We start from the raw sequence: 26651 nt of genomic DNA on the forward strand, positions 1-26651 counted from the left end.
GGAGAGAGATAGAGAGTTAGAAACATCGATGAGAGAGAAACATCGATCAGCTGCCTCCTGCACATCTCCTACTGGGGATGTGCCCGCAACCCAGGTACATGCCCTTGACCGGAATCGAACCTGGGACCCTTGAGTCCGCAGGCCGACGCTCTATCCACTGAGCCAAACCGATTTCGGCAGCACTGCTAATCTTGAAGGAGGTAGAGAGGTATGGCAGAATATAACCTGTACTCGACTCCTTCGATGACCCATGTTATGGGAACCAAATGAGAGAAACTAACCAGGGCTGATACTTGGTATATTACACTTCTGTGCTTGGTATCCAAGACTGCCTGACTCTTATATAATCAATCATGACCGTAAGATTTGACCCAACTTTTCCAATTACCTCTTGGAGCAGAATTTAAAAAATGAATTTTGAATTCTTCCCATGAATAATATGGCTTACTTTAATTTTAAATTGTACACAGAGTAATAACCTTGACACAGTTGTTCCAAAACATACTCAAGTGCAGCCTGTTGGAGTGGCTCACAAACAGGTTCTTGAACTAGAAAGGGGTGTAAAAAGGACACCTGCCAGGAAAAGTCCCATGACACCACCAAAAGTCCAACACTGTGTTGAAACTACTGCTCTTACAGAAAGAGGAACATAAAAGAGGCTATCACAGTTTAGGCTAATAGTCTCAATATTAATTAATACTTCCTCTTATTATTTTTAAAGTTAAGAGCTATAAAATTCTTCTACACAAATACTACCACAAGCATCTTAGGTTTGTACAAGTCTCTTTACCCTCCCACCCTTGGCGTTTTCACTGATTTGCTATGGTGAACTTGGGATACTTTCCAATTATTTCAAGGTCAATCCTTAATATCAGGAGCAAAATGTATGGGCATCCTTGTGCAAAAACTGTAGGGTATGAAGGGAAGAAGGCTGACCATAGCATTGGAAATAACACAAAGTGGATTTAAGAATGCACGTATATTCTTTTAAAAACATATTTACTAAAGGGAATCCTGTAGTTAACAAATGGTGAACGGATGCTTAATGAAGGTGTTACCATTAGAGCAGGAGGGAGCACCCATTTCTGGCTCGGTAGGTGTTCCTCGTCCCACAGTGCATCGTAGCACCGAGCAAGCTACACAGAGTGGGCTTCTTCCACTGACTTCTGACCTCCAAGGTGGGGGCAAGCCCCAGTTACCCAAGGTGACAACAAACTTCCACTTTATTTTTTTTTGCTACAAAAAATAAAAAAGTCAGAGGTGCTAACATCTAGACTAATAAAAGAGTAATATGCTAATTAGACCAGGAGACCTTCTGGAGACCTTCCGGACAAAGCCATGGTGGCAGGGTGGAGGCAGAGGCAGTTAGGGGTGATCAGGCCGGAAGTGGGGGGGCAGTTGGGGTAGATCAGGCCGGCAGGCAGAGGACTTAGGGGCCATCAGGCAGGCAGGTAGGTGAGCGGTTAGGAGCCAGCGGTCCCAGATTGCGAGAGGGATCCCAGATTGGAGAGGGTGCAGGCCAGGCTGAGGGACCCTCCCCCCCTCCAACACACTAGTTTACTATGTAGACACTGGGCCACTAGTTTACTATATAAACTGACACATGCCGGAGGTGTGTGCTTGAGACTGCTCTGCAGCCAAGCATGTGCGATCGAGTCTGGAGACCATGAGAGGCAGTAAGGAGCCTCACAGTTTGTACACGGCAATCCAAAATGGCCAATCATATCACACCATCTGCACAGGTGCTGCAAGCAATGTGTACACCACTTCCAGAGGGACTGACAGACATGACATAAGACACCGTAATATGATAAGGCTGAATTACCAAACTGTCGGTATATATGAAGAGACACCATGCGCGCATTCTGTTTGTGACAGAATTAAAAAAAAAAAAAAAAGCCACGCCCACTTCCACATGATGAGTTTTGGTGATGAAAAGAAACACTCCAAGATACAAAAGGACCAGATCGCTGCAGGACAGCTGCACAAAGACAGCAGAACCAGGCTGTTCTGGTACAGAGGTGATGGCTTTCCCCAAATAACCGTGACCCCAACGAAACAGAGACAGAGCTGCAAACACGACGCCTAGAGGATGCCAACTCAGGAGATGTCCACAGGTACGCTGCCTGGTCACCCCCATGCTATTGGCAAAGCAGCGGAAGCAGCTCGATTTTCACGGAGACCACGTGTCACCACACCATCTGAGTGTTCACTCTGCCTTCCCAAGAGCTCAGTGCGTGGGGCCTCTGACAGTAAACGAAAACAAACGAGCAATCTCTCCAAAGCAAAGAGCCAAACCTTCAGCTGTGTGTCATCTTGTTTTCCTAATACATTTATTCTTAGTACAAAGTGAACAGGAATAAAGTTATATCCAACTACTAACAGTCTGGAGTAAATTTGGTATTCTTCATTAAAATGCACTAAGTTCCACTTAACTTCATTTCCTATATGAGGGAACTTAGCAGATGGCAAGTTTCCCCCACTAGGAAAACAATGTTTGGCAATATGATTTTGTTTATGAAAGAGAAAATTCACCCACCATTTACTGTACTGACCACTTCCCCATTTCCTGTGTGTCCTCTGGCCTAGACACATGTCTGCAGGCGTAGGCACTCTTTGGTAGTGGTCATTGCTCCCCGCACCTGTACCACAGAGCCTTAGAATAAGACTTACTGCCTATTAGACTCAGCCCTTTGCCTTGCTCTGTTCCATGTCTCAACTATTCATGGCTTTTATATTTCCCACAACACATAATTTTTTAGGTTTATTCTTAGGTATTTGTTATGTTCTGATACTATTGTAAATAGAGTATCTTTAAAAAGACAATTTTCTAGCTGCTGCTGCAATATAAAAAAATGATTTTGGTTATCACTTTTGTATCCAGCTAGCTTGCTTAGCCTTAATCCTAAGAAGTATCTGTCAATCCTCTGGTTTTCTGTGTATATTGTCATTTCATCTGCAAATGCCACCACTGTTTGGCTGCTTGCCTGAGCTGTGAGGAAGTGGCCAGAGCAGCATCCTCACCTCTTGCCCATTTCCAAGGAAGCTCTTACTGCTTCAACACTGAGTTCGATGCTTGCACTAGGGCTCTGTGGATTAACACGTTCCAGATAAAGGGACTGACCTACAGATTCAGTGCAATCCCAATCTCAACAGAGACCATGCAACTGGATAAGTGGATTCTAAAATGTACATGGAAATGCAAAGGGTCAACACTTGCCAGGACTCTGGCAAAAGAACAACAGTGTGTGTGCGTGTGTGTGTGTGTGTGTGTGTGTGTATGGCGGGGGGGGGGGGGGGGGTTGTTGTTCCAGAAATCTAGACTAACTGTAAAGCTTCACTAATGAAAACAGCCAAGCCTGATATGCCACAGAGAACAGAGTCCAGAACAGGCCTGTGTGCATGTGGATACATGACTTATGACAAGTGGATTACAGAGCAGCGAAAAAAGGCCCATCTTTAAATATATGGTGCTGGAACAAGCAGGTACCCAGGGATGAAAAGAAAGGAGAAAGGAAGGGAAAAGAAAAGAAATAAGGGGAGAAAAAGGAAGGGGAAAGGAGAGGTGAGGGGGAGAAGGGAAAGAAAAGTTGGATTACATCCTATATAATAAAACCTTAATATGCAAATCGACCGACTGGCGGAATGACCGGTCGCTATGATGCGCAATGACCACCAGAGGGCAGACACTCAACTCAGGAGCTGCCCCCTGGTGGTCAGTGCGTTCCCACAGGGGGAGCGCAGCTCAGCCAGAAGCTGGGCTCATGGCTGGTGAGCGCAGTGGTGGTGGCAGGAACCTCTCCCGCCTCCGCAGCAGCGCTAAGGAACAGCAAGCTGAGCGGTAAGGAGCAGTAAGCAGGCGGTGGTAAGGCGCGAGGGGGTCTCAGACTGTGAGAGGGACCCCGGACTGTGACAGGGATGTCTGCCTGCCGGCTTAGGCCTGATCCTCAGGGGGATCCAGTAGGCGGACATCCCCCGAGGGGTCCCGGACTACAAGAGGGCGCAGGCCAGGCTAAGGGACCCCCCTCCCTCCAGTGCATGAATTTTGTGCACCAGGCCTCTAGTTATATATAAAAATAAAATATAAGCTTCTGGAAGGTTAGGACTTAAATCTGAAAGACAGAGCTCGAATGCTTTTAGAAAATAATATAGAAAAATTATTATGTAAAAGAAGAGATAGAGAAGAACTTAAGATATAAAAACAGGAATTTTAAAAGATTGATAAATTGAATTATAAAAAAATCAAACTTTTTTTTTTCATCAAGACACCACCAAGAATAAAAAGACAATCCACAGAGTAGGGGAACTACCTGAATACATACAGCCAACAAATTCATATGAAGAATATATTAACTTTTCCAATAAATCAGTAAGAAAAATCCAGAGTACCAAGAGAAAAGTAGGCAAAAGTCTTAACCAGGCACTTCATAAAATGTACCCAAATGGCTAATCACATATGAAAGGATAGTCACTGATTAAAAACTAGAGAAATGCAAATGGAAACCACAATGAGATACCATTAGATACCCAACAGATCGACAATCATTTAACAGTCTGAGGATGCACAGTGCTGGGAGGCGCTGAGCAGGAGTTCACACAGTGCTGAGCGGCTGCAGGTCGGGTGGAGTGCGGGGCAGACACGTGCTCTGTGGCACGTAACCCACTCAATGAGGCTCACACACACGTGCTCAACAACGTAGGTAAGAGAATGTTCACAGCAGCCCATGTCCATTAGTAGTGGATACCCTACAATATTCCAAAACTACAGAGATGAACAAAGTACAGCTGTACACAATAAGGATAAATCTTACAAAACACTGTTGAGTGAAAGAGGGGAGATAAAAAGGATTAACTCAGTATGATTTCATTTACATAAAGCATAGGAATGGCATCCTGAAAACAGAACAATGATAGTATACTGTAATAACTATGTGAATGCGTTCTCTCGAAATATTGGTATACTTTTCTTACCCTCCTTGTGATGACATGAGATAATGTCTATGTGATGAGATGAAGTGCGAGAATGACGTGGACATTGTGACAGTACCGACAGTACCTAGAGGGGGCTTTTGGGTGCCTGGTCTGGCTGGTGGTTACATGAGCACTTACTTTATAATTATTCATTGTACTTGTTTTATATGCTTCTGTATGTGTTATATTTCAAATTAAAAAGGCTACATAATATGTGCATATCGCAAAAAAAAAAAACCCAAAACACCCTCTGTTCTCCCAAAGGCATCCACTGTCACCAGTTGGTGTCCTCCCAGAGCTGTTCCATGCCACAGCCCAGGCATACTGTATGTATATGTAAGCCTTTTCCACAATGTTCTAGATCAGCGGTTCTCAACCTGTGGGTCGCGACCCCTTTGGGGGTCGAACGACCCATTCACAGGGGTCGCCTAACCATTGGAAAACACATATATAATTACATATTGTTTTTGTGATTAATCACTATGCTTTAATTATGTTCAATTTGTAACAATGAAATTGGGGGTTACCACAACATGAGGAATTGTATTAAAGGGTTGCGGCGTTAGGAAGGTTGAGAACCACTGCTCTACATGAATCAACACTGAAAACCTCCAAACTAACCTTGAAACACATGCACACATGTGCACTCCCAACACATTTTCTAACGCTCCTTCCTCTACCTAGTGTTTATGTTGAAGAATTTAAGTTCTGGATATTGTTGTGTTTTATTTTTAAGTGAAAAAAATTTCCCAATCAAGGTGAAGTTCTAAGTGATCTCTAATTATTTTCTATTTATATAAAGTTTCTCCCTCTTCCTCTTTCTCTTAGAAAAGATAAGCAATTATGATCCCAAATGTATAATATAAATTGGGGGTATGATTTGCTTATCAGATCTAATGCATCTGGTGTGAAGCAACTGAGACATGAAAACAGGTCTGAGTAGGCTCCAATCCTGAGTATGTAGCCTGTAACATAAGGAATTAAAAAATTTATCCAACATGTATGCCAGGCACTGTTACTAGACATTGACAACACAGAGATAAATTAAACCATGATATAGTAGTCCCCCTTATCTGCAGTTTCAGTTATCTGTGGCTGACTGAGGTCCAAAAATATTGTTGAAAATTCCGGAGATTAAACAATTCATGCTTCAGCCCTAGCGGGTTTGGCTCAGTGGATAGAGCATCGGCCTGCAGACTGAAGGGTCCCAGGTTCAATTCCGGTCAAGGGCATGTACCTTGGTTGCGGGCACATCCCCAGTAGGGAGTGTGCAAGAGGCAGCTGAATCGATGTTTCTCATCGATGTTTCTAACTCTCTATTTCTTTCATTTCCTCTCTGTAAAAAATCAATCAATAAAATATATATTTAAAAACAAAAAAAAACCCCAAAAAACAATTCATGTTTCAAATTGTGCATCACTCCGAGTAGTATGATAAAATCTTGCGCTGTCCCACTCTGTCCCATCCAGGACATGACTGATCCCTTTGTCCAGCATATTCACGCTGTATATGCTGTCAGCCCATTGGTCACTTAGGCGCCGTCTAAGTTATCAAATGAACTGTCGTGGTGTCGAGGTAGCTGGTGTTCGTCTGCTTTACAGTAGTCTAACACGATGACACAATGTCACATCATTCTCGCACTTCTACTCATCACATAGACACTATCTCATGTTATCACAAGGAGGGTGAGAAAAGTACAATACCAATATTTTGAGAGAACACATTCACATAGTTATTACAGTATACTATTATTGTTCTGTTTTATTATTCACTAGTATTAATCTCTTAGGGTGCATAATTTATAAATCAAGCTTTATCATAGGGGTGTATGTAAGGAAAAAACATAGTATAGGTAGGGTTCAGTACTAGCCACAGTTTCAGGCACTCACTGGGGATACTGGAACATACTCTCTGTGGGTAAGGAGGGATGACTGCACTTGATCTAAAAGAAAACAACTAAAATCTGTGAGAAGTGCTATGACCGAGACATGTGAGGTACAGTAGGGATCCAGGGGCTGGGGGACAGGGATACAGGTTGAGGGAAGCGTTTCCTGGGGTCCCTGGAGCTTGGCTTTGGAGGAGAGTGAGCAGGAGCCACATCAGCTTCAAGAGGCTGAGGCCTGCTGTGGAGGCACTGGAAGCCCCCTCGGGGGAAGATGTTATCTATAGGAGCCCACTTCTCAAACCAGAGGGCCCTGGAGTTATGGGACAAATGAAATAGGGTGCTTTTTCCTGGAAAATCGATTCCTCCCCAAAAGACAGAACCTTAAATTAGGACACTACTGATTCTATTTCACAAGGCCTAAATTAATAATACAGGATCCTTAATCAGAAATTCTCACAGAGGAGGGTCTTTGTCATATTCACCACTTTAGCCTTCATAGCTAACACCGGCTGAGCACAGTGGGACCTCAAATATTTGTTGAATGAACAAATCAATCTGAAGGAAACAAATTCAGGTAATTTAATGAAGAAGAGGTTGCATAATTTAAAACCTATTTACATTCACAAGTATCAGAGTAGAATGCAAAGTCTACAAAAATTCAAGATAAAACCAAGGTCTTCAAAGAAACTGCTGGTGACAGGCATTTTAGCACTGGATCTCACAGCTAGAGGCACTTAGATAGAGAAATGTGAGCAGTACCAGGGGTAGAGAGATCCGAATCACAGAGGGCTTCTAACAGATGAGCAATACAACCTGACCTGGGAATAAGAAAGATCTGTTCCGAAGGGACTGAGGGACTGAAATTAAGATGCCGGAAGCGCGAAGAGCTACTTTGAAAGAGAAGGCTGGTCCATGAAACCAGTTTCCCAGTCTTTTTAGGAGGCAACCATGATGCCTGGGCTCTGGTTCCTCAGGTGTGGTAACAACGAACTCCTACCTTATAAATCTAAACGTCTACAATTTGAAAGCAAGATGAACATGACTAAATGAAATATTCACTTTATGTATTTGAAGCAATAAGACTAACTTCTACTCTGACCCTTAGTATCCACATAATTTCAAAATTGAGTTAATTCCTAACTCAACTATTCCTAACTCAATGGTCTTCAAAATGACAATAAACTTCTCAATGTCAAAATGCAAGTATCAGTTTGTCTGTTCTAACATACATTTTTCAAGTGAACGTCCCCCAAATCAAGTTGTGTCTTTCACTTGACAGCTGTTGTCTCCTTCCTTCTTAGTAACCCTTAGAATGGTTTGCCCTCTGCTCGGTAGCACTTAGACTTGAGGAGACACTGTAGTTGGGCTTCAGCAGTTATCCTATCTAATAAAAGAGAAACATGGTAATTAGCATACGACCGCTACCCTTCCCATTGGCTAATCAGCGAGATATGCAAATTAACTGCCAGCCAAGATGGCAGCCAGCAGCCAGGCAGCTTGAAGCTAACATGAGGCTTGCTTGCTTCAGTGACGGAGGAAACCAACGTTCCCCGCCTGCCTTGGCGGCCTCTGATCTTGCAGTTTGAAACATAGTTACAAATATAGAAGCTAAACAAAACCCCAGAAACCTGCTTTCAGCAGCCGGGATCTCAGAGCTGGAGTTGATACAGTGTTTCGAGATTATAGAACCCAAACAAACCAGATACCTGCTTTCAGCAGCAGAGGCCTCAGAGCTGGAGCCAGAGCTAAAGCTGGCCCAGAATAAAAAAAGAAAAAGAAAAAAAGGAGCGGTTGGGAGCTTCTGTCACCCGCCAGCTTAAAAACAGCCCTCAGCCCCTCACCCAGACTGGCCAGGCACCCCAGTGGGGACCCCCACCCTGAAGGGTGTGTGACCAGCTGCAAACAGCCATCATCCCCTCACCCAGGCTGGCCAGGCACCCCAGTGGGGACCCCCACCCTGAAGGGGATGTGACCAGCTGCAAACAGCCATCATCCCCTCATCCAGGCTGGCCAGGCACCCCAGTGGGGACCCCCACCCTGAAGGGTGTGTGACCAGCTGCAAACAGCCATCATCCCCTCACCCAGGCTGGCCATGCACCCCAGTGGGCACCCCCACCCTGATCCAGGACACCTTTCAGGGCAAACCAGCCAGACCCCACCCATGCACCAGGGCTCTGTCCTATATAGTAAAAGGGTAATATGCTTCCCAGCACCGGGATCAGTGTGACAGGGGGCAGCGCCCAAACCCCCTGATCGCCCTGCGGCTCTGTGTGTGACAGGGGGCGGGGCCACAACCTCCCTATCCGCCCTGCTCTGTTCGTGACAGGAGAAGGCGCCCCAACCCCCTGATCAGCCCTGCTTTGTGCCTGATAGGGGGGAGCTCCCCAACCCCCTGATCGCCCTGCGGCTCTGTGTGTGACAGGGTGCGGCACCCCCCCCCCCCATGGGCCCTGCTCTGCGTGTGACGGGGTAGAGCCATAACCTCCCCATTGGCCTTGCCCTGAGTGTGAGAATGGCGGCGCCCCAACCTCCTGATCGGCCCTGCTCTGTGGGCGATAGAGGGCAGCGCCCCAACCCTCCCCCCCACGGGCCCTGCTCTGTGTGTGATGAGGTAGAGCCATAACCTCCCCATCGGCCCTGCCCTGAGTGTGACAGTGGCAGCATCCCAACCCCCTGATCGGCCCTGCTCTGTGGGTGATAGAGGGCAGCACCCCAACCCCCTGATCCGATCTGCTCTGTGTGTGACAGGGGGCGGTGCCCCAACTCCCCTATCGGCCCTACTCTGTGAGTGACGGGGGAGCTCCTCAACCCCCTGATCGGCCCTGCTCTGTGCGTGATGGGGGGAGCTCCCCAACCCCCTGATCAGCCCTGCTCTGTGCGTGACAGGGGGGAGCCCAACCCCCCTGATGGGCCCTGCTCTGTGCATGGCAGGGGGCAGCGCCCCAACCCCCTGATGGGCCCTGCTCTGTGCGTGACAGGGGGTGGCACTGCAACCTCCCCATCGACCCTGCCTTGAGTGTGACAGGGGGCGGTGCCCCAACCCCCCAATTGGCCCTACCCTGAGCATGACAGGGGGTGGCGCCGCAACCTCCCAATCCGCCCTGCTCTGTGCATGACAGGGGGCGGCGCCCCAACTCCCCAATCGGCCCTGCTCTGAGCCCGACCAGGGGCTGCACCTAGGGATTGGGCCTGCCCTCTGCCACCCGGGAGCAGGCCTAAGCCAGCAGGTCGTTATCTCCCGAGGGGTCCCAGACTGTGAGAGGGCACAGGCCTGGCTGAGGGACCCCTCCCCCCCCTGAGTGCACAAATTTTTGTGCACCGGGCCCCTAGTCTATAATAATGAAAGTGTAATATGCTAATTAAACCTGATGTCCTTCCGGAAGTCCTTCCTTCAGGACAAAGCTCAATGGTGGGGGGCCAAGGTCCTTGCACAAATTTTGTGCATCAGGCCTCTAGTTATTTCATAAACACTGAGCCCCTGAGCACTGTCTGCAGGACCTAATTTCAAGGAGATGGAGTGACAGTGGTGACTCAAAACAGACAGGAGTGCTCACTGTTGAAGAACGCCATTGCTGGCTACCTGCATGGAGCTTCTGTTAGCCAGTGTTCCAAAAGAGAGTCAGAAGCAGGGAGCATTCCTCCATTCCCAGCACTCTGGCCCCTTTCCCAGGTGTCCTGCCTACTAAGCTAATTTGCATAGAAATGTGGTAACAATGTAAGGTTGGCCAGCAGTTTCTACATGGATACTTTCGTCTTTAAAAATAATGTTTTCTTAGAGACAACCAGTAGCTAAAAATCCACTGAGTGTTCCCTTTAAACCCAACTCTGTAGTCCATCAGGGGCCAAGTTTGGGGTGGAAACCAGCTCAGGATGAGCAGATCTTGTGTAGATCCCACAGCCAAGTTGTTTGCCCAAACCTGAAGCTCTCTCCTCTCTCCTCGGACATTAGAGATCTGCCCTCCCTTGCGGCTTTTCTGTGATTCTTCAGCTCGCCTTTATTTGCACATATAGAAAGGAGTGATACTCACTTTCCTCACAACTCCCCCCCCCCCCAACTCCCACCCCGTGTCCCTTTCTCAAAAATTATAGTGTAATTTTATAAGACAGATACTTCCATTTCAAAAAACAGGGACTGGAGCCAAGGTCTAGCTCGCCCCACCCTTTGCCCCTGAGAACTGGCATCCTCCCCAGGGACTGGGTGGGGAGGCAGTGCAGCACACTGAGATAAGAGAAGGCCAGGAGAGACTGGTTTCCGCAGAAAAGCTCTTAGGGCAAGTGAATTTTTCAGTGAAGAAGTATCCTGGAAGAAACAAATGATTTCTGGTCTAGATTCCACTATAGTAAAAAGAGGGTGAAGTCATGGCAATCTAAGCCCCAGGTTCCTGAAGCTATATGACCTCTTGTGGACCCACATGTATGTTCAGAAACATGTCCTCATCTCCTGGGACAGCTGACATGTAAGAGAAACTCAAGTGATCTTAGTTGAATTTGAAGCCTTGGCTTTTTTTTAAAAAATATATTTTATTGATTTTTTTACAGAGAGGAAGGGAGAGGAATAGAGAGTTAGAAACATCGATGAGAGAGAAACATGGATCAGCTGCCTCCTGTACACTCCCTACTGGGGATGTGCCCGCAGCTAAGGTACATACATGCCCTTGACCGGAATCGAACCTGGGACCCTTGAGTCTGCAGGCCAACGCTCTATCCACTGAGCCAAACCGGTTAGGACCCTTGGCTTTTTTATAAGGAAAGATGAAGATGTGTCAGACTCCTAGGAACATAAAAGCCTAAGTGACTGTCTGACCACTAGCTATGATGTGCAATGACCACCAGGGGACAGGTGCTCATCGCAGGAGCTGCTGAGCTGCAGTGACTTGGCAGCGGCAGTTCTCGGGTGACACACCCTGGAACCAGAGAGGAGGGACCCCGATTCCGGGGTGTGTCACCCAAGAACCGCCCTCTCACAATCTGGGACCCCTTGGGGGATGTCAGAGAGCCAGTTTCGGCCTGATCCCCACAGGCCAGGCCGAGGAACCCCACCGATGCATGAATCAGTGCACCAGGCCTCTAAAAAAGATATAAATCCCCAAACAGCCTGACTTGTTGACAAGGACCCTGTTTCCTGCTTAGACCTCCTTCTGGAATGCCTTGTGGGAACAGCTAGACACTCTGGGCTCTTAACACATGACGTCTGACCCAGGGCTGCAGCGGGGGAGAATCAAGGGACAACACAGTCAAATAAGCCTCAGGGCCTGTGTGACAAGACCTGGGAGAGAATCCTGGGACTCAGGGCCCTAAAGCGATACACGCATCATGACACGCACAAGGAACCACAAAATCAGGGACCATGTGTATGCACGTGTGTTCTCGTGGGGAGGTGGAGCAGATGAAAATCGGTGCTAAATCCCTCTAGTCCCCATTCCCAGCATCTGCTGACCTCTTCATCTCCACCCCTGTGGAATTAGTATTAGTTAACAGTGCTCATTTTTTTAAAAAAAATTGATTTCAGAGAGGAAGGGAGAGGGGGAGAGAGATAGAAACATCAATGATGAGAGAATCATTGATCTGCTGCCTCCTGCATGCTCCCTACTAGGGCTCTAGCCCACAACCTGGGCATATGCCCTTGACTGGAACTGAACCCAGAACCCTTCAGTCTGCAGGCTGACGCTCTATCCACTGAGCCAAACCGGCTAGGGCAACAGTGTTAATATTAACCTATGCTGAGTTACACTCTATCTCACCTGGTCATCAACTAATCCTGGTAGGAGGCCAACAGTGTAAAGATACAAGCCAATAAAGAAAAATGATAGTTCTTCCTGGTGGTGGGGAGTGGCCTATGGCCTCCTGGGGACTGGACAAGCTTTCCCCGGGGCCTCCTGACTCTCACTGTAATCCTGGGAGGAACAGAGGGGGCATGGCATCCTCCACCTCCTCTGTATCCCAGCAAATGACAGGTGCTCAACAAATGTGTCACATAAACTAATGATGCTGATGGGACAAAACTGCAGGTGTTCATAACCAGTGATTTCCACACTCCTGCATAAGGCATCCCTCTTAGACAGGGCGCCCCTCACCCCTTGCCCAGTGTAGAGGGCAAGAAAGAATCCTGAGGCATAAACTAAATGGAAACTTCACACTGCTTACGCCTGCCACTTTACTATCTCAATACATAAATTATAAAGAGAAGGCTTTAAACTCAGAGCTTGGATACAGTAGACAGAAACATTGCAAGGCTGCTCTGGCAGGAAGACAAGCCCACAGCAGGTCTTCCTATGCCGGGCAAGTGTGACCAGCCAGGGCCTGGTCCCAGGTCTGTGAAACTGGAGGGTAATCCTGGGAGAGACACCCAGCACTTTGCTCACTCCCACCTGCACCCCCATAGCAGGCCTCTTTATGGCAGGGGTAATTAGTGGTGACACTGCTCTGTGATGAAACCATCCCCGACATTCCTGTCACGGGGGAGTCATGGCTCTGAGGCCGAGTCTAGGTGGGTCCTTGGATGGAGCACACAGAGAGGACAAAAGCGAAGCTCACTGCTATTTTTTAGGAAACTCTCCAGCAGCGGCTCCCCAGCTGACCTTGGAGACACCCACCTCTCGCCACTTTATAAAAAGGCCCGAGCACATTCATGCCGCCCAAATCACACACAACTGTAATCCATTTAGTGTATCACCGCAGGGCCCACTACCCTGGAGAAGAACATGCCACTTTAACATCTGATGTTTTTATTATTAGTTAAAACAAGAAATACTCTAGTGTTCTGGTATCTGTGGAAAGACATTTAGCTAATCCTTTTCTGCGTATTTTATCCCAAATTGCACAAGAAACTGAAAGGCGGTAGGGGCAGGTAGGAGAGGGTATAGGGGGAATGAATGGTGATGGAAGGAAATGACTTTGGGTGGTGAACACACAATACAGTATACAGATGATGTATTATTGAATTGTACACCGGAAATCTATAAAATTTTATTAACCAATGTCATCCAATGAATTCAATAAAATTTCTTTAATTGCAAAAGAAATTGAAATTATACTTCAAATTATATATGTACACACTTCCATTCAATTCCTCCTTTCTTGAGGAGGCAGGGTTTGGTAAGGGTTAAGTCAGCTGGTACAATGGGGCTCCGCCTCAGGCTATGTGAGCTGGTCCTGGGAAGAGGAGCTCCACTGTCCACTCTCTTGTGGGGATGGCAAAAGGCAGCCACTACAGGCAGTGCCAACCTTCTAGCAGTGCCAAGAGGAACCATACACAAGACGTTCCCCTGGGAGCTTGTAGCCACAATGGTTTTTGAGACAGGGTGGACACAACATGACGGTCGACTGAATGTGCTCTTCCTGGGAAATACCAGCCTCTGGGTCACCTGGCCATCTCAGGCACTGCTCCTGGCTTGGCCTGCTGCCTCCCTTGGTCTCAAAGTTTCCCCCCTTGGCAGCCAACGATCCCCCCCCGCCCCGAAACCTTTACTCCAGACTGCTCTCTGTGTTTGAAACCAGAGGGTTTTATTACAAACGGAACACCACGCTGGTGTACCCAGCAGTGGCAGTGCCCGGCTAGACACAGAGCACATTTATGGGATCTGGAGCAGGATGCTGCCCTGAGCTCTACATTGAAGCTGCCTGTTGAATGTGGTGATCTAAGCTGGTGCCTTTTCAGGAAATCTCTATGGTCTAGTCCTCTATAAATTCTATGACTCTGTAAAAAGCATTTTGAAAAACTTGTTCTTTATAGCCCACAATTTATAGTTAAATCAAAACAACATATGTTCATGGCACTCCGAGGCCATAACTGCCCCTTGGTTTCTGATGCCGACTCCTTCACTTACAAACACTAACAGAGTCCCTGAGACACTGGCAGCAGAACAAAGGGGTCAGAACTTGGGTGGGAATGTGCGGATACCTGGGTTGGAATCCCAGCTCCACCTGTTACTACTCTGGTGACCATGGGCATGGTACTTTACTTTTTTGGGGCCTGTTTCCTCAATTGGAAAATGGATTCTCGGTCCCTAGTGGGTTCCTGTGAATTAACAAATGTGCTGTGCTCAGAGCAATGCCCCAGATAGAATATGTCTGCAGTAAACACTACAGGTTTTTGCTTTTGCGCATCAGGAGACTTCTTAGCTTCTTAGCTTCTACTCAATACTGTTTATGCTCTGTCCTTAAAATAATGTTCATTATGGAGGCAACGCCATCTGTCCTCCCCAGGCATTTCCACACAGGCCACCAATGCACTGTACTCAGCCACTAAGCTCGTCCCTAGCGAAAGGTGGGCTCTCGATTTGGCAGTGTCTGGCTGTGCGTAACTCAATTATGCGGCTTGTCGGCACAGACCATAGGCACCCGCTTTGCTCTTCTGGTTCTAGAGCGGTGCAGCGCGAGGGCAGCTACTTAAACGTGGCGAAAGACTGAGCGAACCAAATCCAATTATAGCACACGTGTCTGCTCGGTCACCGAGGAGCCAATCCTCCGCCAGTTCACAGACATTTCCATTCGATCCATTTGTGGCATAACTAGATTTGAGTGGAAAAATATCCTTAAAGTTTGATAGGCTTATAAAAGGATTATAGTGGAGCTTTTTTGGGGGGGCGGGGGGCGGGGGAGGAGAATAGGGCTAGAAGCTAACAGGATAAGAAGATCAATAAAACTGGAAAGTGTGGAAAGTGGCCAGCAGATCAGGGTGCAGGAGACACTGTGGTGACCCAGTTGCCCAGCTCCTTGAGATTTCTGGGCCTGTCTCCAGGAGATTGAAGGCGCTCCTCTCAGAGACCAGAGTGCCAGCAGCAGTCAGGATAAAAACACAGCATGGTCTCCAGACAGGAACAGGGCAAGAACCGTGTGATTTTTCCTTTTTAAATCCAGGACAGGAACTGATAGTGGGTAACACAGCGGGAAGCATAAAAAGCCAAGGGCATAAACCTATCTTTCTCTTTGCGTATGGTTGATAACTGGTCTTTCAATAAAACTGGGACTTAATTGCTAATATATGATATATTCACATGTATTACATATTTTTGAAAAATTTTGTTTTCAGAAAAATGATACATGTTCACTGTGAAATTAAAAAAAAATCTAAACAGTTGGTTAGAGTGTTGTCTCATACATCAAAAGACTGCGGGTTCGATCCCGGTTGGGAAGCATATCAGAGGCAAACGATCGATGTTTCTCTCTCCCTCCCTCCCTCTCTCTATCTCCCCTCTTCCTCTTTCTCTAAAATTAATAAACATATCCTCTGGTGAGGATAAAAAATATCCAAACAACAAAGAAAGGGAAATGCAGAGAAGGGCTGTTGCCCACTGACAACACCTACCTGGTCTCCACATCCACCACATGCTGAATTGTGTCAACAAGCTATTGGGCATCAGGCGTCCTAACGCCCCATTTTTGCCTTCCTCAACTGCTTCAAGAATGTCCCGTAGATCAATAACTAGACCAACATCATCCAACGTTGTTTGGAATTTCACTGTATATGTGTGCTATAATTTAACAAGTCAAACTAGTTTTTTCAGTGTTCTTTTAAAAAAGGTTACAAATAATGCTTTAATTTGTAATTACAGGTGGAAAATGGAACACACTTATCTAGTTGTACTACTCCCATCTAAAACCTCACTAAAAAGGACAGTGAACACTGAAGGGCTCATACTTTCCAGGCAATGGGGCTGCTGGCCGGAGAGCAGGTGGGGGAGGGAGGCTGGCTGGCCAGCAGGGAGAGGGGTACAGGACACGGTATGGCTGTGGGTGGCGGGGAAGCAACCTGGAACACACTGGTGAGGCCCCAACGGCCCTGGTAAGAATGGCCACAGGCCCCACAAAGCAGGCTGCAGGGGGGTGGACAGCAGACTGGGGGAAAGGTCCTTAACAGCCATCCTCCGCAGACCTCTTGGCTTCCATCCCCTCCCCATGACTACAAAGGCTAATAAGGTCTCTCCTCTCAGCGAGAAAAACTTGAGAAAATATTTTTAAAACAATGTACTTAAAGGCACCAATAAGTTCACAAAATAGTGAGGATTCATAGGGTCAAGAAGAAAAGACAACAGAAACCAAGGGGGTGAGCCCTGGGGTCACCCTGCCCTTCTTGAGGCAGAAGGAACCCAGGGCCCTTGAAGGCTGAAGGGGCTGCTTGGACCCCCAATCTCCCTGAAGGTAGATCTGTACGTGAGCAGAACGACAAAGTGGCAGAAGGAGGCACGTTCCCAATGTCCCATTTGGGATCAATGTGGCAGAACACTGACAAATGGGTGAAACTTGATAAAGTTTGTTTGTACTTTTCAACAACTTTCCATACATTTGAAATTATTTCAAAAAGTTAAAAACAATCATACCTCAAAATTAAGGAATGGACGTTGAATTTTACCAAACGCCACCTTCAGATCTATGGAGATGTTCCCTCCCTCTTTCCTTTGAACTGTGACACACTGTGTGGGGACTTCCACCACAGGCTTCTGTGCCTGCCTTTGCCCTTCCTCCACCACCCACCCTCTTCCAAACTGGCTCTTTGGTTTTATCCTTTTTTGTTTTCAGTTTCCTAATTAATTTATTTCTCCTTCTGTCTTTATAGAATACAGAAATCCTTTAACTTATTTTGGTCCTTTCCTATCTTTTTAAAAAAGTGTTTAGATGATTTCGTCTCCTCCTTATTTAATAACTATCTTTACATGTTACCTTTGTAAGGCGTCACCTTAACTCACAGTCACTCACGGAGACAGGGCTGGCCTGGGATCTGAGAGCACAGCCCATGTCAGGCAGCCCTGCTCAGACCTCAGTCCTCTGGCTCACCTGCTGTCACTCTGTGAGTAGTTGGCTGTGCTTAGGCTTCGACTCCACATGGGACAATGGGGACACTGGCCATGCCTCCTTTGGAGTGAACGTTAAGGAGTAGCTATGGTAACAGTGTAAGTGCATAGGTCGGTCCCTGCAGCATAATGTTCCTTTTACTAATTGTTGTTCATCTGATGACATTGTTCAGTCTACTGAGGGCCGGGGAGTGATCTAGACTTTGAGGATAAAGTTTTCAACCCAACAGAAAAGGTCCCACCCTTCATGGAGGATACACTCAAGTGGGGGGAAGACAAGCAAGTGAAAACAAAACCAAAACACCAACAAAACAATTTCAGGGAAGAAGAAATCCTAGGGCTGGGCTGGATGGGGCTAGGGGCCTGTCCTTGAAGATGGGTCTGGTTGAAACATGGAAGATACAGAGGAGCCAGCAGGGTCATGCCTGTGAAGCTCCAGCCAGGCAGCCCAGCACCCACCAGTAGCCCTGCTTCTGCTTCTGCATTTATTCCTATTTCTACTGCATTACATGAGAGAACACGGCTTCCACTCATTTCAAATTTTGAGAAACTGCAGTCTTTCTCTGTGAACGATTGTATGTTAAAACCCCGGTGAGCAGCTGTTTTGGGAAGTCCCCCATTTCACTTAATAACTCCTGGTCACCATCCGCTCTGGGAGTGGGCATGTCTCCCTCTACCCCTGGCCTCAGGGACTGTGTCCCTCCAGCTCTTGCCATTCAATCAGTAGGCCACGTATGTTCATGGTTGTTTTGTCATCCTGTGGACTGTGCTTTAGTGTGAGGAAGCACTCCTGACTGCCTGAATCTTTTCTGCTTTGAATTCACCTTTGCCCAGAATGAAGGTCTTGGCCTCTGCTTTTCTTTTGCCCACGGGGCCACTTTAACATGGAGCCGGAGCTGCTAAGCCAGGAGGATGTTAAAGCAGGCAAAATAACCTTTGCACTGGGCCAAAACAACTTTGTGCCCCAAAGAGCCATTTGCAAAGATATTACAACTACTGGACTGATGAGAACTGGACAGAAAATTATATTGTTTAGAATTAGCATCACTGTGTTAGCGTTATCTGCACCAATAGAAATGCCTTCTTCTATGGATGTAATTGTTTTCCCTCCCTTTGCCTTTGTCTCCTCATCAGAACACTATTTGGCCTTCTGCCTGAGTCAGTGTGTTAGGAAAAGCTATTCTTCGTGATCTCAAATAAATATTTGTCGCCTCCCACTATGAAAGGCCTTTTATTTTCAGGTTAATATGCTTAACATATTTCCTTTTTCATTTCCATATTTATTCTATATTCTTTTTAATGCCCTTGTGCATATTACCCACTTCATTTTAGGATTTAAGGCCAAAGTCTGAACCACATTTATTCAATTTGTTACATATAGTAGTGCACATATAAGGATAAACCTAACTTAAATCTATGGAAGTAATCCTTAAATTTTGCTAGCCTTTAAAAAATGTATTTAATATTTCATTAGATATTATATTTAAATAAATTTATTCAGTTTACATAGCATTTTGAAAAGATCTTCAGATCCTTGAGATATAAATTTCCAAATTGCAGAATGAGTCATCTATCTATCCATATAAAAGGCTAAGTGACTGTCCGACTGTCTGATAGGTATGATACACATTGACTACCAGGGGGCAGACGCTCAACACAGGAGCTGCTGAGCTGCGGTGACTTGGCAGTGGCGGTTCTTGGGTGACGCACCCCGGAATCAGAGAGGAGGGAGCCCGATTCTGAGGTGTGTCATCTGAGGTGCATCACCTGAGAACCATCCTCTCGCAATCCGGGACCCCTTGGGGGATGTTGGAGAGCCAGTTTCTGCCCGATCTCCACAGGTCAGGCTGAGGGATCCCACCTGCTGGAAGGACCCCGCCCACTCCACAGACACCCTTTGAGCCACAGCCCCGTCCCAGGTGCAGCTGGCCGGGGAGGGACCATGGGAGGTTGGCTCCAGGCTGTATCCAGCCTGTCTTGCCCAGTCCCACCCCGCTGGCCACCTAATTAATTTTATTTCAATGAGCATAAATCCACGCACTGGGGCACTAGTTTACAATAAGGATTGAACGTCACAAAAACTAGCTATGAATGTGTGTGAGATTCTAGAACAGCCGTGGGCAAACTACGGCCGCGGGCCGGATCCAGCCAGTTTGAAATGAATAAAACTAAAAAAAAAAAAAGACCGTACCCTTTTATGTAATGATGTTTACTTTGAATTTATATTAGTTCACACAAACACTCCATCCATGCTTTTGTTCCGGCCCTCCGGTCCAGTTTAAGAACCCATGTGGCCCTCGAGTCAAAAAGTTTGCCCACCCCTGTTCTAGAAGCTGTGATTTTGGTCTTAAGGGCTAAGAACATCGCTATTCCTGCATGTGCCAGGCAGTCTCCCTTCGATGGTCCCAGCCAAAGAGCCATGGTCCCTGAACTGTAAGGAACAGATCCAGGCCATCAGCAGGCGGAATCAGAGATTCCCAAGCCTAAAGGACAAAGGCCATGTTTTCCTCACTGCTCACATGGTCGAACACACTCCTGAGAGCAACACGCTTCTCCAGGAACCTGGCAAGAAAGGGAAGCAAAACAGAAACTCCTGCCAGACCTCACCTTTCTCTGAGGCTTTTTTAAAAAAAATATTTTTATTGATTTCAGAGAGGAAGGAAGAGGGAGAGAGAGACAGAAACATCAATGATGAGAGAATCATTGATCGGCTGCTTCCTGCAAGCCCTCGGGGATCGAGCCTGCAACCCAGGCATGTGCCCTTGACCAGAATCGAACCTGGGACCCTTCAGTCCGCAGGCCGACACTCTATCCACTGAGCCAAATGGCCAGGGCTCTCTGAGGCTTTTTTATCACGTGCTCACAGGAGCTGAATTTAAGAAAGTGAATCTCCAAGATTTGAGGACTTTTTCTCAGAGCTTTTTGGCCTAGTCACCCTGAAAGAGGAAAGGCTAGTGGCAGTCTACTAGAGTGTTAATTTCTGACTTTCCCAGCATACAATCAAGATTCACTCCTCTAATCCCCATTCAGACTCCTGATAAACCAAATTAGCATCTTATGCATAAATCCTTTGCACAATGCTCGAAGCAACCTGACAGCCTGTGAGGTTAAGCAGCCATTATATGACCTCATAATTGAAGGGACTCGGATGCCAGGACTGACGTTTCACTTACAAGTGTCTGGGAAGAGTGTTTCCCTTGAGTCATGTGTCCTGGAACTGTCGCCTGAACCACAGAGGAAAATACCTCTCCAGGTTAAATTACTGGTGGCCGCAGATGTCAACAGCTACACCTAGATGCCTTATCAGGATCATTTCATGTCATAATCTTTCTTCATCTCCTTTTTCTGGGAAGACTATTTTTTGTATAGATCTAAAAGACCACGTCTTCTTCCTGAAACTGGCCTCAGTATCGCTGTCACTGCTTCTAGCCTCATGTGTGACGTAACTGTCCTGATTGCACCACTTGGTTAATCAGAGGACTAGACCATTCAAACTCTGGAATCAATGAAGACAGAAGTTAAGCCAAAGCACTCCCAGCTGTATTAGAAAATTTGAAAGAAAACCACTTGTAGTGCTTCAATGCTTTAGACAGCATATTTACAAACATCATGCTGCCTGATCCTCCTCACAAGCCCATGAGAAAACTCCGTTTTGGAACAGTTACTTCACTGGACAATAGTTGGGAGAGACAGAGCTCAAACTCAATCCTCCCACTCCATCACACTGTGTCCTCTCCAAATGTAAGTAAGGGAGGAGGGCGCTTTGGGGCTGGGTGACCAGAGCCAAGAATGAATGCAAAATTAAGCACAGTGGGTTACCACTGTGGTAGTTTCTGAAGAATTAATAAACCACATAATTAAATCAGTTGTTTTAGGCAACTTGGTGATCCCGTAACAACTTGTGCAAAACTTTCTGAGTCTAGGAATCTACTACTGACCTTCAGTAACCCGTCTCCTTCAAACATCTGCTCCAGCCAGACCAAGCTGGCCAAGACTACTCACACCAGAAGGGTGGAGGCCACCTTTGGAGCAGGAGTCCCCCTCCCTGCCATTGCTAATGAGAGCCCCAACACTAGCCAGTTAGCAGTGGTGCCCACCTTGCGCACAGGAGCAGGTCCAGCTGCAGGTTTTTGCACCACCTGGACCTCCCTACCAGGCAGGTTGGGCCAAGAGTAAACAAACAACTTGATTAGAGGGCAATGTTTTGGCCAAATTGAAGCTTTTCTCCTGAAAACTGAAGCTATCAACCATCAGTTTTCACTAACTGGAATCTGAATTTGGAAACATGGAAAGAATCAGGCAGATCAAATCATCCATTGTCACTGCTAACATTATGGATTTTAGTGTGTTCCAGACTCTGTGCCAAGTTCTCTCCCATTCATCTCATTAAAAACACACAACTATTCCATGGGGAGAATTATTATTCCCATTTTGCAAATGAAGAAGCAGGTATTCAGCAGGTTAAGTAACTGGCACCAGCCATAATACCGTGGAGCAGAAGTAAAGAGACAGGCAGAGAAATTACCAGGGGAATGAATCGCCAGGAGGTGGAGGGGCAGGGATAGAGCCACAAAGAGGGAGGGAGCTGTGAGTTGCACTGCCAGTGCCCCTCCCCCAGGCTGCCAGGATCCTGGCTGTCAGCCTCCAAGTGCAGCTGCAGGGCTCCTGTGCTTGGAACCAAATTCGAGACTGGAGAGGCTCTTCAGAACAGTCTTCAAGGAGTGAACGGGAGGCGGGGGGGGGGGGGGGGGGGGCAGGGCTCCCCACACTAGGCATTCACAAATGGCTTCTTGATTTTTACCACAACTGTGACCAGTTGTGCTATTATTTACTTGGTGCTTTTCTTTAAATGAACACACTTTTTACTAAGCTCTGACCTAAGCAATAGTAATCCAAGAAATCATGATTTTGATTTGCTAGTTATATAATTTATATTCATCAATAGAAAAATATTAAAACAATGTTCAACTCTGATCACTAAATCATCTCCTGTACCCCTGGTGGGGTGCAGCTCCCAAGCTTGGGAATCTGGGGCCACCCACTGAATAAAGAACAAGAACCCCTAATTCCCCTAACTCGTAGATTTCTCTGTTGACTATTACCAGTCGACACAGTGCAGGATCTGGCGTCTTCATCGCCTGTCCTAAAAGAGGATCAAGATCATCCTCCCCTTATTGTACATTCTGTTTCTCTGACTGAGAGGACAGCCCGACAGACAATTCCTCCCAGTCTCTGCTGATCCCCTGGCCAGTCTTTGGTTCTATAAAATGAAACTGTTTAGAAACCCAGTGTAGGACTCTCTCCACCAATCTCAGGCTATCAATTCATTCTTTTCAGTTTTGCCTTCATATTTACATTGTAATATTGCTGCTAATTTAAGAGTATCTTTGGACAAATTGAACTGAACTTTAACAGGCTCATGCTCTCACTTATATAAGAACGTACAATGAAGGTAGCATGTCCCATCCCAAGTCACACAGGAGGTGAGCATCCTCCTTTGCGCAATGGTTTTAGCATCACAAACTAGAAGGGAGCCAAGAAGATGCTGTGTCCACTGGCCCATGAGCAGCATATACTTTTTCTGAAACTGTGTTGAAACTCCACCTGGCCCTCCAAACTAGTTTTTAGTAAGCTTTTTTCTTTTAATATATGTTGCATATATTCTAACATTTTAGGCCATATCAAAATTCTTTTGTGGAAGTAGCCAAGATATAAATAATGTCCTATATAAATGCATAGCATGTGTTAAACAGTAAGACATCATCGGTGCCAACAAGAGCTGTATTTCAATTGTGGTGAAACAAACAAACAAGAAGCAGCACTTCATCCCCCAGAGCGGAGCGGAGCGTGGCGCCCTCCTCGGGCGCGGCTGACACCCTGGCACAAGCTGCTTCTCCTGCTCACACACACACTTCTCCGCACATGGATTGTAGGCCTCACACTTTTCACCCGTGTGACAGCTATCAGACGCCAAGTGCTCAGAAACATGCGTGGAACAAACACACTTACACAAGGGTTCAATGTGCCACACTACTGGAACCCTGTCTGTCCACGCCGTTTGTCCTGCCTGGTCCTCTGACGCCCAATCCTGCAGGGACACTTAGCATTTCTCCGTCCTTTGCCCCTCTAGTTGGTCCCATCTGACTTTCCACTATTGATATTTGTGTCCTTCTAGTCCAGTGATGGCGAACCTTTTGAGCTTGGCGTGTCAGCATTTTGAAAAACCCTAACTTAACTCTGGTGCTGTGTCACATATAGAAATTTTTTGATATTTGCAACCAGAGTAAAACAAAGACTTATATTTTTGATATTTATTTTATATATTTAAATGCCATTTAACAAAGAAAAATCAACCAAAAAAATGAGTTTGCATGTCACCTCTGACATGCGTGTCATAGGTTTGCCATCACTGTTCTAGTCACTTGGGTTGCAAACTTCCTGAGGACAGGCTTTCTGACTTATATTTGTATTTTTTACTTTATGTTCTTGAATTTTTCTTTTACACCTTTAAACTCAAGTACCTATCATTTCAGCCAACCTAACAGAAACCGTGTGTTTAACAGAATAACACAAATATGCTGAATTTTCACTAAGCACCTTTGCTAGAATGACCCACCTCATTGGACATACTGCTGCCAGGTCCCTTCCAGACACACCCCATCAGGAACCCCAGCTGGGGCAACATTCTGTTGCTCCAACTTCCACTGACCCGGGTCAGCCTCAAAGCAGGGCCAAATCGGGTCAGAATCTTCAAGCCACAACTGAGGACTTGCCTTTGGTTCTGGTGAGAGCAGTGTCAAGTTAGAGGTCTGTGCAATTCCCCTGTGATAACTGAAGACAGCATTGAAATACGTGTTTCAGGGGTTGTGAATATGAGTTGTAACAGCGACCTGGGCTGATGGATTTGGAAATTCTCTCTCCTACGGACTAAGCACAACGAATCTTCAAGAACCAATAGGAGAGTGCGGCCGGCATGGCTCAGTGGCTGAGTGCCCACTTATGAACCAGGAGATCATGGTTTGATTCCCAGGCAGGGCACATGCCTGGGTTGCTGGCTCCATCCCCAGTGTGGGGCTTGCAGGAAGCAGCTGATCAATGATTCTCTCATCACTGATGTTTCTATTTCTCTCCCCGTCTCCCTTCCTCTCCGAAATCAATAAAAATATATTTTTGAAAAAAGAACACTGGGAGAACACTATGGCATTGTTAGGAATTATACTTCAGTGCTTCTCTGTCATAAATATACCTAACTAAGATCTTCTGTCTCAATGACAGGCCTGAAAACGCAGATGCATTCTTTACAAAATTATTACTCGCAGATTCTGAGGTTCAGATAATACCATGCATGCCCTAATTTCAGTTCCAGCTCTTATGAGGCAAGAAAGCCAAGCAACCAGCTGTGCAGCAGGGGACTGAAGAGACAACTTCAGAAAACTTTTCTTGTTTATCACTATGGACACTAAACCAGTGTTCGGTTTCTAGGAGCACAATTTCAATCCTGCAAAAAGGAAAACAACAACAAAAGTAGGACCGAACTGCTTGCCCCTGAGGAAATGTAATTTGAAGGCGCAATTAAAGGTGATGGGATGAGACTTGGGGGCCAGGAATTGCCAACATACGAAGCTGTGTTGTCTGAATTCATCCCTGTGTGACCAGGGTTCGCAAGACTGTCCTGTGACTAGGGTCCATACACAGAAAACCATCTGAACACAGACAACACATAACACATTTACAAACGCAATCCAAGTTAAGTGAGAAAAAAAATCATCTTTCTTGAAAAAATTCCAACTTTATGAAATATTATGAGATCTTAATGTTCTACGGAAAGTAAAACACAATCAGTATTTTAGGTGAAGTTAAGGTGACAAGCTCAATTATTTTAGGAAACCAGAAACCTGAACAGTAATGAATGTTCAGATCGGCCCTGAACCCCAAATCCAGGTAGGGCCCTAACCCAGCATTTCCCCTTTATGGGTTCCTTCTGGATGCAGCAGGGAGAGAAAGTCTAAAAAATGCTGCCCTCAGAATTCATAAAGATTTTACTCACACATAATGCAGGGTCTTTTCTTTTCCCTTCCTTTCTTTTTTGGGGGAGGGGAGGAAAGAGCTCACGCTGCCTTTCAGCATTTACAGAACAGAGCTGGCTGGCTCCCTGCCCTCAGCTTGGTGGCCAGCGTCCCAGTAAACAAGGAGCACAGATCCACTACAGAGTGGGAAGAGAAACTACAGATTTCAAAAGGTGATTTCAAAACTTCAACTTTCCAGTGTGAGAGGCTGGAAAATGTTGGTGGATGTGTATTGTTTCTGAGGTTGAGAACAGGGAAATCTTTGAGTCTCAGTAGAATGTTAAAACAAACCTTCCTGCTATTCCAAAGCAGAAAGTCTGTCTACCTAATAGCTTCTAATGGTTATGCTTTGAGATACAAGTGAATAATGTATGTGTAGCATGTGTATGTGGGTGTGTATAAGCACGTATCGTGTGCTCACCTGGATTTATATAACCTGAATAAAACACTCCCCCTCCCACTCCATGTATACTAGTATATATAATTATACTAGTGAATAAAGCGGGCTTGAAAAAAAGGTGAAATTCACATAATACACAATAAACCATTTTAAGTGCACAATTCAGTGGCACTTAATGCATTCACAATGTTGTGTAACCACCACCTCTCTCTAGTTTCAAAACTTTTTCTTTATCCCAGAATAACAACCTGTACCCTGTAAGTGATCACTCCCCATCTTCCCCTCCCCTCAGGCCCTGGCACCTCTAATCTGCTTTCTGTCTCCATGAATTAGCCCATCTTGGACATTTCATATAAAAGGAATAAAAAATGGGATTTTAAGTTATATAAGAGATCTGAAATATTATGTGGTAATTCCAAATGTAAACAAGGTAAAAATTTGGTATTTGTGGTTTAAAATTTTGTTCTGGAGTTAGGATTTCACAGATAGTAAAATTTTGTAAAGAATCTTAAAGATGGACATTGGTTTACCACCTTAAC

General features: G+C 46.1%; 1 protein-coding gene across 13 annotated transcripts in view; it reads right to left on the reverse strand.

The window, feature by feature from the left end:
• The window catches only part of PPP2R5C (protein phosphatase 2 regulatory subunit B'gamma), a 139958-nt gene that overhangs the window by 53799 nt on the left and 59508 nt on the right, over nucleotides 1–26651 (reverse strand). For 2 of the 13 annotated variants that reach the window (XM_036316759.1, XM_036316769.1), the window contains exon 2: nucleotides 8086–8240. The exons of the other annotated variants lie outside the window; for them this stretch is intronic. The gene's annotated coding sequence lies outside the window, so the exon portion shown is untranslated. The remainder of the gene's footprint in view (nucleotides 1–8085; nucleotides 8241–26651) is intronic. 13 annotated transcript variants of the gene reach the window in all.

This window comes from Myotis myotis, unplaced genomic scaffold (assembly GCF_014108235.1).
Source record: "Myotis myotis isolate mMyoMyo1 unplaced genomic scaffold, mMyoMyo1.p scaffold_m19_p_1, whole genome shotgun sequence".
NCBI classification, from domain to species: domain Eukaryota; kingdom Metazoa; phylum Chordata; class Mammalia; order Chiroptera; family Vespertilionidae; genus Myotis; species Myotis myotis.